Source organism: Bos indicus x Bos taurus, chromosome 27 (genome assembly GCF_003369695.1).
Source record: "Bos indicus x Bos taurus breed Angus x Brahman F1 hybrid chromosome 27, Bos_hybrid_MaternalHap_v2.0, whole genome shotgun sequence".
NCBI lineage: Eukaryota > Metazoa > Chordata > Mammalia > Artiodactyla > Bovidae > Bos > Bos indicus x Bos taurus.
This window is the reverse complement of record NC_040102.1, coordinates 23,697,795-23,712,465: the sequence shown is the minus strand read 5'-3', so window position 1 is coordinate 23,712,465 and position 14,671 is coordinate 23,697,795.

The window sequence follows — 14,671 nt, the reverse complement described above, 5'->3', positions numbered from 1 at the left end:
CAGTTTTCATTCCAATCCCAAAGAAAGGTAATGCCAAAGAATGCTCAAACTACTGCACAATTGCACTCATCTCACACGCTAGCAAAGTAATGCTCAAAATTCTCCAAGCCTGGCTTCAGTAATAAGTGAACTGCGAACTTCCAGATGTTCAAGCTGGTTTTAGAAAAGGCAGAGGAACCAGAGATCAAATTGCCAACATCTGCTGGATCATGGAAAAAGCAAGAGAGTTCCAGAAAAACATCTATTTCTGCTTTCTTGACTATGCCAAAGCCTTTGACTGTGTGGATCACAATAAACTGTGGAAAATTCTGAAAGACATGGGAATACCAGACCACCTGACCTGCCTCTTGAGAAACCTATATGCAGGTCAGGAAGCAACAGTTAGAACTGGACATGGAACAACAGACTGGTTCCAAATAGGAAAAGGAGGACGTCAAGGCTGTATATTGTCACCCTGCTTATTTAACTTTTATGCAGAGTACATCATGAGAAATGCTGGACTGGAAGAAACATAAGCTGGAATCAAGATTGCCGGGAGAAATATCAATAGTTCTTCACTTTCTGCCATAAGGGTGGTAGGCAGAAAGTGAAGAAGAACTAAAGAGCCTCTTGATGAAGGTGAGAGAGGAGAGTGAAAAAAGTTGGCTTAAAGCTCAACATTCAGAAAACTAGGATCATGGCATCCGGTCCCATCACTTTATGAGAAATAGATGGGGAAACAGTGGCAAACTTTATTTTTGGGGGCTCCAAAATCACTGCAGATGGTAATTGCAGCCATGAAATTAAAAGACGCTTACTCCTTGGAAGGAAAGTTATGACCAACCTAGACAGCATATTAAAAAGCAGAGATGTCACTTTGCCAACAAAGGTCCATCTAATCAAGGCTATGGTTTTTCCAATAGTCATATATGAATGTGAGAGTTGGACTATAAAGAAAGCTGAGTGCCAAAGAACTGATGCTTTTGAACTGTGGTGTTGGAGAAGACTCTTGAGAGTCCCTTGGACTGTGAGGAGATCCAACCAGTTCATCCTAAAGGAGATCAGTCCTGGGTGTTCATTGGAAGGATTTATGTTGAAGCTGAAACTCCAATACTTCGGCCACCTGATGTGGAGAGCTGACTCATTTGAAAAGACCCTGATGCTGGGAAAAATTGAGGGCAGAAGGAGAAGGGGATGACAGAGGATGACATGGTTATATGGCATCACCGACACAATGGACATGGGTTTGGGGGGACTCCAGGAGTTGGTGATGGACAGGGAGGCCTGGCGTGCTGCAATTCATGGGGTTGCAAAGAGTCAGACACACTGAGCAACTGAACTGAACTGAACTGAACTGAATTTAACCTGATTCTGACTCTGGTTTCTGTCTGTGAAATCTCTGACTCACATCTCAGGTGACAATACTTCTGATCCAGTGTGAAGAGAACCAAAGATTCCCACAGGCACATTTATGACCAAGATAATGTTGATACAAGTGCCTTTGGCCTTAGAAGATTTATTAATCCAGATATTACTATACTGCATCAATGTCCCCTATTACATCAACAGAGGTCTAAAATAATTAAGGTCTGTCCCTTAGGCAGGCTTCTTTAGATTGAGATCAAATCTTTCTGACCAGAAGAGGTATTCTGAATAACTAAACAGCTCCATTTTTGTTTCTCTTAAATTTGATGTAGCCAAGTTATCTGGGCCCAAATATAACTAGATAACTCAAATGCAGTCAGCAAGAGCTGAATTTATGAAGCTTTTCATTTATATCTGTTTAGATAAGCAACTTGCTTTAACAATGTCTTGGAATTGTTTATATGACAAATCAAAGCTGCTTTGTGTTTCTCTGGGGGGAAAAACAGAGCCACTTAAACACGTAAGAGAAGTTTCCAACTGCCGAGACAGTGTGAGTTAAGACACTGCTGCAGGCAGTAATGCAAAAATCATTTTACCCAGAGGGTAAGCCACTCGAAGAGTAAGCTTACCTGGTGGCTCAGATGGTAAAGCGTCTGCCCGCAATGCGGGAGACCCGGGTTCGATCCTTGAGTTGGGAAGATCCTCTGGAGAAGGAAATGGCAACCCACTGCAGTAGTCTTGCCTGGAGAATTCCATGGACGGAGGAGCCTGGCGGGCTACAGTCCATGGGGTCGCAAAAGAGTCGGACACGACTGACTTCACAAGCCACTCGGACACTGCGCACCCATGCGCAAAAATTTCTCCAATTCCCAGTATGATGAGGGAGTTTGATATATAATTTCTAAGTTCCCTTCGAGCTCTGAGAGGCTGTAATTTCCACACAAATACACCCTTGCTTTTTTGATATTTTTCCAGTGGAAAACCAAGTCGTTTTGGTCCATGTGTGAAACCTTTTATAATTAAGGCCTCCACTGGGGCCCGCCCACAGAGGAGTGGGCCGTGCCCTATGGAGGCGGAGTCGATGCAGGCGCACCATGCTTCCTCCCAGGACGTCGGTGCCATCGCAGGGTTTGGGGTGGAGGGTGGGCAGTGGATAGTGTCCCTACCCCGAGGGCGAGGTGAGGGGTGGTTACAGGGGGGCGAGGACAAAAGGCGGTGTGACGGCGCTAGGTCACAATTGTCCAGAGGGTTAAAGGTGGCCCCCCGGGGTGTTTTAGGTGGGGGCTTGAGGAAGGCAAGCAATTGAGCATCTCGGCCCAGGTTCAGGAATGAGAGGGTGAAAGGGCCTCTCTATGAGGCCGGGGGCGGAGGGGGGGAGGCGGGGGGGTGGCGCGGGGAGGCCCTTCCTGAACGCGCCACCACGTCTCTCTCTGTGCCCTTGGATGCGCGTGGTTCGGATCCAGACCCCTGGCTCTTACCCAGCTGGCTGAAAGGGCCGAAGGGTGGATAATCAGCGCCCCCATCCCTTCCAAATTGCCCCTGCCAGGGTGCTCTGGAGCAAAAGGGAGGCCCTGCGCTCAGCCATCTGACCGCCAGGCCTGCCGAACACCCGGCAGCCTGTGATATGCGGAGCCATGCAGAGCTATATTGAAAACAGATGGCCATGAACTATGCATCCAGGTTACCGTATTACCCAGGGGAAAGCTGCATGCGGTAAGCATGATTACCACCTGCACAGAAAGCTACGCTGCACAAGGGAGGGTGTGCTAATTCAAGTATACACTGATCTTCAAGGGCAGCTCTAACCAGACCAGCAAGAGAAGTGATCAACAGACACACCATATGCAAATGCGGACTGGGAGCCTCCTATCCACCAGTGCCAGCCTTGCAAGACCTGGTGCTGTGCTGCTGGCCGGACCAGCTGTGAGGAGCATGCCAGGTGTGGTGAGACACCCAGGGAAGCGGCGGGGCCCTATAAAGACCTTGGAGCTAACCAGGCAGCTTCTGCTGAAGTGTGTAAAGATACCCATCTACAGAACAAACAACAGCCCCACCTGAAACTTGGCACTGGCCACCCTTTTCCCCTTCAGCTGTGTCCCCGTCAGTTCTGAGAGATCACTCTACTCACCAGAAAATCCTTGTTTAGCCCCCAAGACCATCAGTGGAGCCTTACACTTGTACCCAGGCCATCCCAGCTGAGGAACACAAGCAACTTACCTGTGTCTGAAGCCGAGCCCAGTAGCCATGGAGCTCCAGGGAGAAGGAGACAGCCCCCAGGTCTGCAGCAGCTGCCTTCCCATGGTGTCTGGGACCACCTCCTCTATTAACACTGAAGGTGAAGGAGTCCAGGATGCCGCCTGCACATCCTGTGTTCACAGAAGCACACCGTCTCTCCTGGTCACAATAGCTGTGTGCCTAACAAAGGAGCAGTGGTGTTAATGGCATCAAACCCAAGGTGGCAGAGGGGAGCGGGTGGAGGTCATCCCTTTATTCTTATTTTTCAGGTAATTACCTTGGTAAGATATACAGCATGCACCAGTTTACGGTTACACGGTTGTTGAAAATATAGACATTAATAATATAAATATAAGTAAGTGTGCCATAAAATATATAAGAAAAGAATATTGTTTTTCAACAGTGAGTGGGAGAGAGGTCGTGAAGCGGTGGCTACATAAGAAAATTACAGGACTTCCCTGGTGTGTCCAGTGGCTAAGACTCCATGCTCCCAATGCAGGGGATCTGGTTTTGATCCCTGATGGGGGAACTAGATCCCATATGCCACAAGTAAGAGTTCATGTGCCACAGCTAAAGATCTGCATGCAGCAATTAAGACCCAGTACAGCAAAAAAAAAAAAAAAAAAAACCCTAAAAACATAACTACATGTGATCCAGCAATTCCATTCCTGAGCGTTTATCTGAAGAAAATGAAAATACTATTAGAAAAGATACATGAACCCACCAATGTTCAAAGAAGAAGTATTTACGATAGCCAACATATGGAAACAAGCTAAGTGTTCATCAGCAAATGAAAGGATATGGAAGAAGTGGTATCTATATACACAATGGAATATTACTCAGCCATAAAAAGAATGAAATTTTACCATTTGCAAGAGCATGGATGGACCCAGACCTTTGTAAAGTAAGTCAGACAGAGAAAAGACACTTATATGTGGAATCTAAGAATAAAACAAAATAGAAACAGGCTTACAGATACACAGAACAAACTAGTTGTTTCAGAGGAGAGAGGGATTAGAGGAGAAAAAAGGTAATATAGGAGATTAAGATGTGCAAACTATTGGGTATAAAAGAAATAAGTTACAAGGATGTAATGTACAACACAGGGAACATATCAAATATTTTATAATAACTTTAAATGGAGTATAATCTATAAAAATATCAAATTACTAAGTTGTACACCCAGAACTAATATAATATTGTAGGAGATGGTGATGGACAGGGAGGCCTGGTGTGCTGCGATTCATGGGGTCGCAAAGAGTCAGACACGACTGAGCGACTGAACTGAACTGAACTGAAATCAATTATATCTCAATAAATAAAGAAGACAGTGTGATGTTACCCAGTAACATAATCCCAGCAAGTAGCAGAGGGGAGGTCTTTAACCTCCTGAAGGCAGCATTGTGGTTGGGTGACTGCCTTTGCTCATGTTAGTGACAAAGTACCTTCAAGTACTCCCTTAAGTGAACCACACAACCTAGCTTATACATCATCAAATGCAACTGGGTATTCCATTGTCAAAGTAGATGCCACTTATTAGCTACTACGTGACACAGGCATGTGCATTATCTCCTTTCCCTTAACAGTTTTTGAGACAGGTACCATTATCCACATTTTACTGATGACAAAACAGCACTGAGTAACTTTCAAAGTTGCACAGTTAATAAGAGGTAGAGCCTAGATTCAAACCCAGAGTTCTTAATAGCAACCAGGATGTATCTGGGCATTTTGGGGGGAAGAAGCTAGAGAAGGCGGCTACTCTGGACAATAAAGAGATAAGTCACAGCTTTCATACAAACATAAACAACTTTGTTTTAGAGGTAAAGAAAACAAGCATACACCATTAATGTCTAGGTAGAACACAAAGGATCCCTGCAATAGGAAGTAACGTCCAGTTAAAGATGAAATAAATGCATAGATTCAAAGCTATGGTTCCAGTAGTCATGTATGAATGTGACAGCTGGACCATAAAGAAGACTGAGCGCCAAAGAATTGATGCTTTTAAAATGTGGTGCTGGAGAAAACTCTTGAGAGTCCCTTGGACAGCAAGGAGATCAAACCAGTCAATCGTAAGGGAAATAAACCCTGAACATTCATTGGAAGGATTGATGCTGAAACTCAAGTTCCAATACTTTGGCCACCTGATGTGAAGAGCTGACTCATTGGAAAAGACCCTGATGAAGATTGAAGGCAGGAAGAGAAGGGGACGACAAGACGAGATGGTTGGATGGCATTACCAACTCAATGGACATGAGTTTGAGCAAACGCCAGGAGATAGTGAAGGATAGGGAAGCCTGGAGTGCTGCAGTCCATGAGGCCACGAATGAACAACTGAACGACAACCATGTTGTGTATTTTGATGCCACTCTCCACCTTATTGTGCAAACTTATTGAAACAGGATGTTGTGTTGTATATAAAGCACAATCCAACAGATGCATGCTCTGAAGGGAACTGACTACTAGCCAGTGATGCACTGGTTATGAGTTTATCTCTCCTTTCCTTACATAAGCAGGTTTATGCAACATCAATACGCAGAGCAATAGCCAAAAGATGCCGTGATAACTGATGAGAACAGAGAAGTTCTGCCCAGCTCAGCACTTCCGGACAGTGCTGCCTTATGAAGAAGGTATCTCATAGTAAGAGATGTTCACCTTGAGAGCATACTTCTTAGAGATGCATAGTCGGTTTATTTATTTTTACTGCTTCTTTTGGATTGATGGTAGTCTTGTCTTTAATTTCTATTTATGATTATGTTTTTCTAATTACTTAACTGTATTTATTTTTGGCTGCACTGGGTCTTTGTGGGTGTGTGTGGACTTTCTCTGGTTGCAGTGCACAGGCTTCTCTTCGTGGTAGCTTCCCCTGTTGCCTAGAGCATGGGCTCTAAGGCACTCGGGTTTAGTTGCCCCGAGGCATGTGGAATCCTCCCAGATCAGGGATCGAACCCCTGTCCCCTGCATTGACAGATGGAGTCTTAACCACTGGACCACCAGGGAAGTCCTATGGTTAGGTTTTGATTTAAGGAATTGTCAAAGCTTAAAAACTTTGTCAAAGCTTAAAAACCTGACCTAGCTGAATACCTGGTGACCTTCCTAAAGGTCTCTTGAAAGAATTCTTTGTTAGGAAGTATTTTAGACATAATGATTTATAATGGTATTTACGGAGCTTAATGTTAGGTCTGAAGGATTCACTTGTAAATTATGTAGATTTGAGTTACATTCATGCTAATTGTGTTAGTTCAGAAAAGTGTTTATATAGACATTAAATCACTGTGTTTTGGGAGACACTGTTCCACTCGACCTGCCTGTGGTTAGACCTGATTACTTCAGTCTTCCTCACCACTTCAGCTCTTATTTTAATTAGTGTTTATGCGCACCCCATAAGTATATAATTATCTGTACATATCTGCTCTACACCCTCTAATTTGCTTTGACTCTTTTTTTTTATTGCGTTGAAAGTTTCTGTTTCAGTGTATATATATATGTCTTCCTCCTCCCCAAGCCTCAAAACTCCTAGCAAAATATTGTGAACAACAACAAGATTTTTGTCTGACAGTAGAGTTCCAAGTCAATTAGCGAGTTTCAAGTCTTGCAGCTTTGGAGATATCTCAAAGGAATCAAGCCTAAATGATTTCTCCCAGATACCAGTCATCTCTTGGGTGGTTTCTTGTCTTTCAATTACTTGTTTATGTAATCAAATGGCCACAGGCTCCTCTGAGAGCCCGTGTTAGAAGGAAATTCAACATCTAAACGAGCATTCATCTGTAAAGGATCTTACTGTCTAGAGGCTAAAAGAGTTTAAATGCACATCTATTTCTATGTTATTCACTTCCTTTCTTATTCACTTTTTTCCAGGCTTTTCCTTCAGATATATCAGTAATACCTCATTTCCGCAAGCCTGTGTCTTACAAGTGTCTTTAGAGCTCTTTTGCCTCCATCACTTACCTTCTTTGTGAAAACCAAATATTTTCCACTCTGAACTTCTCTAGTGGTTCAACTGGGAGAGTGATTACTTTCCATAGCAAAGCAGTCTTCACTTTACAAATGAGACCAAGGACCTCTCATCTCTTCTTTGTATAAATATTAATTGAGCCCATTTTGCAGGATGAAAAGAGTTCTGTGGATGGATGGTGGTGATGATACTACAATAATGTGCATGTACTTAATGTCACTGCAGTCGACACTGAAAAGTGGTTAAGATGGTAAAGGTTATGTTAGGTGTAGTTTGCCATGACTGTACAGCGTCTGTTCTTCTGCATTCCTGCACTATGCTCCACGCTGCGGCCACGACACTGAGTGACGCAGATACTATCGCTGCCCACACGTCCCGGCCTAGTGGGACAGTCTGCTCTACTGACCAGGTCGTGCTTCCAGTGTGGCACAGTGCTGTGCAAGGTGTGTAAGCCACGTCACTGTAACTGAAAACCTGGCAGTGGGCACCTAACTTACCTACAGGGACTCTGAGAAAGACTAACACTGAGAGGTGATGTTAACATGAGATGGGTCTGGTTATTTCAAGCTGGCAGGGAAGAGTTTCAGCACTGAGGGATCGGCCAAGGCAAAGGGTACGAGGTCAGGAATAAGAAGGAAGACCTGGCGTGGCTGAGGAAATTCATGGGAATAAAGTAGGGAAGGACAAGAAGTTGGAGAGGAGCCAGCATCTGGATCATTCAGGTAAAAAAAAGATTTGGATTTTACTTCTGGTAAAAGGAAAGCCACTGAGAGGTTTTAAGCAGGGGACTGGCCTGGTCTTATTAATAACAGAACACTCTGACTGCAGTATAGAGGCTGGGTTGGAGAGGGAAGAGTTGAAGCAGAGAGGATAAATAACAAACTTTTGAGAATAAAAATATAGTTTAACTTAAAAATGCAATGGGAGGGACTTCACTGGTGGTCCAGCGGCTAAGACTCCGTGCTCCCAATGCAGGGAGCCCCGGTTTAATCCCTGATCAGAGAACCAGATCCCGAATGGTGCACCTAGGGATCCCACGTGCCACGATGAACACTCGGTGCAGCCAAACCAATAAATAAAAAAATATATATTTTTTTAAAATTACAATCGGAATTATATTTTTAGGGGCTACCTAAAGGTAATATAAATACATAAATGCAAAATACATCTATCAGTATTGGTTTGCTTTGCTGTAAGAATCTAAGCCTTTTCTTTGACCCCTTTTTATTCCTCTGTCAGTACACTTTAATTTGCTTTTCCTTGTATTGTCCCTGAATATACAGTGAGTGATTTTTGACCAATGAGAGAATTTATAATAAAGCTATCTGTAACCTGTCCCACATGTTAAAGCTCAACATTCAGAAAACAAAGATAATGGCATCCAGTCCCATCACTTCATGGCAAATAGATGCAGAAACAGAGGAAACAGCAGCAGACTTTATTTTGGGAGGGCTCCAAAATCACTGCAGATGGTGACTGCAGCCATGATAAAGACGCTTACTCCTTAAGAGAAATGTTATGACCAACCTAGATAGCATATTAAAAAGCAGAGATGTCACTTTGCCAACAAAGGTCCATCTAGTCAAGGCTATGGTTTTTCCAGTAGTCATATATAGATGTGAGAGCTGGACTACAAAGAAAGCTGAGTGCTGAAGAACTGATGCTTTTGAACTGTGGTGTTGGAGAAGACTCTTGAGAGTCCCTTGGACTGCAAGGCGATCCAACCAGTCCATCCTAAAGGAGATCAGTCCTGGGTGTTCATTGGAAGGACTGATGTTGAAGCTGAAACTCCAATACTTTGGCCACGTGATGCAAAGAACTGACTCACTGGAAAAAACCCTGATGCTGGGAAAGATTGAGGGCAGGAGAAGAAGGGGATGACAGAGGATGAGATGGTTGGATGGCATCACCGACTCAATGGACATGAGTTTGAGTAAATTCCGGGAGTTGGTGATGGACAGAGAGACCTGGCGTGCTGCAGTCCATGGGGTTGCAAAGAGTCGGACACGACTGAGTGACTGAACTGAACTGAACCTGTCCTACATCACTCGTATGTAATGTATTACCATTGTGATTATTTAAATATTGGATGGAAAAGACAGTATAAGCAACATTTCACTGGCTGAAAAGATGTCCAAAATTATTGACTGCGGTCTGACCCTCAGAGGTTGGTATTGTCTTTCCCCTCCTTCTTAGTGAACAATCTTGATTCTTCCCTGGCTGATGGACTCTTCTGGAGTCTGAAAAGAAGGGACCTGGAGAAGGAGCGCATCTTTGGAGTGGGCCACATACTTCAAGAGGTGTCTGCTTCAGCACTAAAGAATTAAAAGGCTTGAATCACCCAAAACCAAGGATTGGCAGAAAACACACACAGAATGAGGGCAGATTTCCCATTGCCAACAGTGAAGATAAAGTTGCACTGATAACAATGTCACAAGGCATTCCTGGCAACACTGGGTCCTCAGTCTTCATCTCATGAAGCAGAAAGATATAAGAACATACTTCGTAACTGTGCCTACTTGCATGACTCAAAACCCTCACGGGCTGTTCAAACCAGAGAACGGGACTCTGTGTCCCTACCCTCGGGGTGGTGATCTCAGCACCACCATCTCACTGGCAAACTTCCCATGCTCTTCTCTGTGGCTCACCAGCCCCATCCGCCTCTCCACATTGCTCTGTGTCTGTCCGGATCCAGTTACTCTCAGAAAATAACTGAGAACAAAGTGTAGATGGAGGGGAAGTGTTTACTGGTTTCAAAGATATTAACTGCTAAAACAAAAAAAATTCCCCTAACCTTTCAGTTAACGTAACGGTTTTCTCTTCCCTCACACAACAGTCTATACTGACTTGGAAGATGGTGATGAAGGGATGGGGTTGGATCTGCTGCACAGAGTCACTGGGGAATCCAAGCTGCCAGAGGCCCTGCCTTCGTACATAGGTGGCTTCTTGGGGAGGGAGTGGGAAATGGAAAGTTGTTGTTCAATAGGTATAAAGTTACGGTCATACCAGAGGAGTTCTAGAGCTCTGTACTATAACACAGTACCCCTCCTTAGCAATATGGTATTGTGCAATCGAAAGACCACATGGGCTTTTCTTTCCAACCACTGAAGCAACTCAGCACAAGGATGAGATACATTTCAGATTATTTTTCATTATAGGTTATTACAAGGTATTGAATATAGTTCCTGGACTATATGGTAAGTCCGTGTTGTTTATGTGTAGTAGTGTGCAGCTGTTACTCCCATATTCCTCATTTATCCCTTTCCCCGCTGGTAACCATAAATTTATTTTCTGCATCTGTGAGTCTCTTGATTATAGATTAATTTGTATTATTTTTAGATTCCACATCTAAGTGAAACCATGTAACATTTGTCTTTTTCTGTCTGACTTGTCTTGCATTGGATTATTCTTTCAGAGAAGAATGTATGAAACAGACATTTGCAGCTCTAGTGAAGTGAAAATGAAAATTGCTCAGTCGTGTCTGACTCTTTGTGACACATGGACGTAGCCCACCAGGGTCCTCTGTCCATGGGATTCTCCAGGCAAGAATACTGGAGTGGCTAGCCATGCTCTTCTCCAGGGGACTTTCCCGACCCAAGGATTGAACTCGAGTTTCCTGCATTGCATGCGGAATCTATTGCAGCCTTATTACTCTTAATTGCAGCCATGAAATTAAAAGACGCTTACTCCTTGGAAGGAAAGTTAGCATATTAAAAAGCAGAGTCATTACTTTGCCAACAAAGGTCCGTCTAGTCAAGGCTATGGTTTTTCCAGTAGTCATATAGGGATGTGAGAGTTGGACTATAAAGAAAGCTGAGCTCAGAAGAATTGATGCTTTTGAATTGTGGTGTTGGAGAAGACCCTTGAGAGTCCCTTGGACTGCAAGGAGATCCAACCAGTCCATCCTAAAGGAGATCAGTCCTGGGTGTTCATTGGAAGGACTGATGTTAAAGCTGAAACTCCAATACTTTGGCCACCTGATGCGAAGAGCTGACTCATTTGAAAAGACCCTGATGCTGGGAAAGATTGAGAGCAGGAGGAGAAGGAGATGGCAGAGGATGAGATGGTTGGATGGCATCACCAACTCGATGGACATGGGTTTGGGTGGACTCTGGGAGTTGGTGATGGACAGGGAGGCCTGGCGTGCTGCGGTTCATGGGGGTCACAAAGAGTCGGACACGACTGATCGATTGAACTGAACTAAACTACTCTTAATGTCTTTTGACTCACTGGAATTGGCAATGATGTAAGATCTACAAACTCAAAACAGACTTTTAGTTACTGATGCTTATCAGACACCTGTATTTTAATTTTAATACCATGACTAAAATGAAGGAGAGTAAGGGGAATTCCCAGCACTCAGATGAAACTTCAGTGCTTCAAAAAACAAACTCTGATTCTTTGGGCTTTTTTTTTTTGGTAATAATTTTAAACCACTTTTATTTATGCTGTTGTTAAGTCCCTCTGCCTAAACCTACTGAATCAGAAGTCTTGTCTCAACAAGCCCTCCAGGTGATTCTGAAGAATACTAACATCAGAGAACCACTGCCTTAGAGACTAGCTAAGTGAGGATCCTTGGAATGCTGGTGTTCCACTTTTGATTGTCTCAATGCCAGCTGATTCTGACTATTAAGTATTTTCTGATTAAATGGCTTTATATTCACTGTGCCAATACTAAAAATCATATCTTTGGGAACTATTCTTCCAGATTCAATCCAAATGTCAAAAGAACTCAGAACAGATGAAATCATTACATTCTTCTTCAAACAATGCATGCAAAATGCCAGCGTAAGAAATGTACAAAAGTTGTAAATCAGCTATATTCCAATATAAAATATTTTTTTAATAAATAAGGAAAAAAAGAGAAATGTACACAAGTGAAATGTCCTGGTTGTGATTAAAGGGTGATGGTGGTGGACCTAGAACCTTACTTGCTGACCTTCCCAAGCCCTAAATCTGTCACTCCTCTGGCCCTACAATGGCCTTGGAGTCACCTCTGTGGAGTTTCTGTAGGAAATTATTTTTAAAAAATTTTATTGGAGTACAGTTTACAATGTTCTGTTAGCCTCAGGTGTACAGCAAAGTGAGTCAGTTATAAATATATCAGTCTTTTATTATTATTATTTTCCCATATAAGCCACCACAGAGTACTGAGTAGAATCTCATGTGCTATACAGCAGGTTCTTATTAGTTATCTATTCTATTAATATATATTGCTTGCTTGTTCAGTCACTTCAGTCGTGTCCAGCTCTTTGAGACCCTATGGACTGTAGCCCACCAGGCTCCTCTGTCCATGGGATTTTCCAGGCAAAAAAAATGGAGTAGATTGCCATTCTCTTCTCCAGGGATCTTCCCGACCCAGGGATCTAACCCATGTCTCTTATGTCTCTTGCATTGGCAGGCTGCTTCTTTACCACTAATGCCATCTGGGAAACCCTTATTCATATACATAGTATTGTGTATCTGTCAATCCTAGTCTCTCAAATTATTGCCACCCTCCACCCCTTATTCCCTCGTAACCATAAGCTAATCATCCACATCTGTGACTCTTGTTTTGTAAATAAATTCATTTGTACCATTTTTTTAAAGATTCCATATAAAAGTGGTATCTTATGATGCTTGTCTTTCCTCTGTCTGACTTAACTTCACTCAGTATGTCCGTCTCTAGGTCTACCCATGTTGCTGTAAATGGCGTTCTTCTTTTTTTTATTATTATTATGGCTGAGCACAGGACACTTGGAAAATCATTTGCTCATAGACTAGTCATCTGGCCCTTCGTTACATACTGCCTTGGCCTTGTCTCCAAGCGTTTCACGTTCAGTCGTCTCCTAGAACCATTGACAGAACTCAGGGAAGCTCTTTATTACATTTGTCAGTTTCTTTTAAAGGCTACAACTCAGGAACAGACCGATAGAAGAGATTCAAAGGGCAAAGTGTGAGGATGAGGGAGGGGGTGTGGGGCCTTGCCCTCTCTCAGTTTGCTGCCCTCACTGAACCAAGACGCATCGCCCACGGGAAGTTCTCTGAACCCTGTGGTTTAGGGGTTTTTAGGCAGATTCCATTCTGTAGGATTAGATCAGTGAACTCAATGTCTGGATGTCCAGCCCCTCTCTTCTCTCTGGGGCTGAGAGTTCCAACTCTCCAATCACACAACCTGTTCCTCTGGCAACCAGCCCCCGTCCTGAAGCTACCAAGGGATCCACCAAGAGTCACTTCAATGGCATAAACTCAAGTATGGTTGAAAGGGGTTTGTGCTAAATAACAGAAGACACTCCTATCACTTCTACCCCTCAGAATATTCCAAGGGTTTTAGAAGATCTGTGTCAGGAACCATTGACAAAGACCTAATACATAGTTCTTGAAGGATCACACTTCTTATACTTCCCTTTTGCGTTATTTTATCATTGCCTTTTGTTGCTTTAATTTTTGCATGGACTCAATTTCTGAGTCCTTTAATGAATAAAGCAGAAGAAAAGATCGTGAAGCACTAAATGTAAAGGGCACACAGAGCAGACATACAATCAAAACCAATATAGCCAATAAGACAGCCGGGTAACTAAAGGCATGGGTTCCGTGTGCAGTGTATTTTCTGTATTTTTCATAGTTCTTGTATTCTTCCATGTCAACTAAATGGAAGAAGGAATGCAACTGGAACATGGAAGACACAGCCCAGCAAGGTGGCAATGAGAGTCAGCAGCTATTCCATGGTCTTTTACTTAAAAAAAAATCATAGAGGACCTTTATTTTTCTCCAATGAACCTTATATTTAGGAAGATTTTATTCACTAGACCAACTTACTAAGTAATAAATTATTTCTCTGAATTTTCATCATGTAGATATAGGTCATATATTCTCAATGGGGGCAAAAAATGGTTTCCATGGAGTGGCTAAAAATATCTTCCTCTTCTTATATATAAAGCACAGATATATACAGACATAGATATACACAGTGCAGAAAAACATCTGTAATATATCTATGGTATTAAAGTGTCACAGGAGGGTTATTAGGAACAAAAATATATCTAAAGAGATTCCTCAGGGGATAATAATGGGAAAAAAGGTTATGATGGATGCATATAGGGCTTACCAGGTGGCACTGATTGTAAAAGAATCCATCTGAGATTCAGGGAGACTTGGGGT